At 44.4% G+C, this 1,862-nt stretch overlaps 1 protein-coding gene across 1 annotated transcript in view; it reads right to left on the bottom strand.

The window, feature by feature from the left end:
• Nucleotides 1-178, bottom strand: part of PPP1R9A (protein phosphatase 1, regulatory subunit 9A) — a 405,188-nt gene extending 405,010 nt beyond the window's left edge. The window contains exon 1 of the mRNA XM_011974681.1: nucleotides 113-178. The gene's annotated coding sequence lies outside the window, so the exon portion shown is untranslated. The remainder of the gene's footprint in view (nucleotides 1-112) is intronic.
• Nucleotides 179-1,862: the final 1,684 nt, after the last annotated feature.

The following is a 1,862-nucleotide window of genomic DNA, read 5'->3' as shown; positions in this document are numbered from 1 at the left end:
TTGGCCCACGTGCGGTCGCCAAGCCCGGCCGTTTGGGCAGCCGGGGAGGCCGCGGTGTAATGGAGGCGAGGCCGCGGGGGTGAGGAAGACCAGGGGGTAACAGGTGCCTCACCTCGGCTGATGGGATTAACTCTAGGGCCGCAGAGAGAGGGAGCCCGGCAGCAAAATCCCGGGAGAGGGAGAGAGAGGGAGCCTCTGGCGGCCAAGGAAGGGCGAAAAGCACCGGCCCGAGGCGAGGCCGCCCCACCCCCTCGGCCGTGGGCGAGGGGCCTCTCCGGCCTGGGGCAAGGCCCCTTCCTGTTCGGGTGTTGGCTCCGGAACTTGGTTCTGGGGCTGACCGCTGCTGGAGCCCCACTTAGTCTGAGTCTGCAGTTAACTCCGTGACCCCAAGGCATCCAAATCCCAGGCAACTCTGCTGGCCTGGAAGGCCAAGACGTAGGCCCAAGTCTGTTGTGGCCTTCACCTAAGCCACTGCGCCTGGCCTACTACTTACCTTGACCTTAAAGTCCCACTGCCAAAGAGAAAGGGATGAGGAGGTCTTCTACCTTTCCTGTCTAGGGAGAGTTTTTCAGCTCACCCCACCCCTCCGCCCTTTTCTAAACGCTCAGTACTCCCTCTTACACCCCCAAGTACCGGAAGTGTTACCACCTTCCTGCAAAATATAAAACTGATCATGACTGTCAATACAGATCTTTAATCCAATCCTTCCAAAAAGCCTAGGTAGCAGGAACTCTTAAAGAATAATTTTTCAAGAAGGTAAAAACATGACAATGGTAGAAATACAAAATGAACATGGGTCAAAATTTTATAACTCTTTTAATTAGAAAGGGAACCCCAGCAAGATACCGCAACCCACTCATGTGAGACTGTGAAGAATAGGTATAGAGACAAGAAGAGGCAAAGCCGCTTAATATTCTATAGAGCACTGAAATGTAATGTGTATTATTGTCTGTTTTACAGGGCGGTAACCAGTTGTATCTGTAAAGTAACAAATTTGCATTCTGTAGATAAAACTCATTTACATTACCAAACGTTTCTACAGCTTACTGAGTAGTAAAATAGCCTAGTGAAAGTCAGTCTAAGAAAGGTGCAGAGGACTCTAAATTTCACAACACTCCGGAGTCCTGTAGATAACATCCAACATTCCATTGAAAGGACAAACAGTAATCTTTTGCTCATTTCAAAGTATTTCACAAGTTTTCCCAACATAACGATTTTTAGCCCCATTTCACTGATGGAAAAACTAAGGTTTAGGTTTTGTAACTTACCCACTTCTTTATTGGCTATTAATAGTGAATGATTATGGCTGAATATGAACCCAGCAAGTCTGTACACAGATTCTATATATTCTAGGAGCAAAATCTTTTCATTTCAAAAAGATTTTATAACTACTCAATACTCAATTCAATGTATTTTTTTTTAATTTTAAGCAGTAAGGGCTTTTTTTTTTTTTTCCTTTAAGCATCACCAAATTCTGGGTCCTTTCCCAAGAAATTGGCATTCTCTGTCTATGAAGTAGATGTCACTTCTATAAGCATAAACAGATGTAACAGGCAATGTGAGGGGGCTGTGGTTCCAGGCTCCACTTTTGGAAAGAACATTTGTGCTGTCTGGGATAATCTAGTGGAAAAGTTCCTGTCATTTATTTGCAGTATGGAAACCAGGTTTTTTAGGCGAATAACCTAAATAAATGCAGAATCTAATCACTGAGTTCTGTCTGTAGAAGAGGGGGCAGAGTTGGCAATAAAATCAGTCTTACACCTCTTTGCAAAAAGATGATTCATACAGAAAAGCACCCTAAAGGATTTGGTTGGTTTAAGTTTTATCTTTTGAAAATATGAAACTTTTGGAAAAATTTATAC

Source organism: Mandrillus leucophaeus, unplaced genomic scaffold (genome assembly GCF_000951045.1).
Source record: "Mandrillus leucophaeus isolate KB7577 unplaced genomic scaffold, Mleu.le_1.0 Scaffold148, whole genome shotgun sequence".
Taxonomy (NCBI): Eukaryota; Metazoa; Chordata; class Mammalia; order Primates; family Cercopithecidae; genus Mandrillus; species Mandrillus leucophaeus.
The sequence above is the reverse complement of the archived record's forward strand: the minus strand, read 5'-3'. Positions and strand labels throughout refer to the sequence as shown.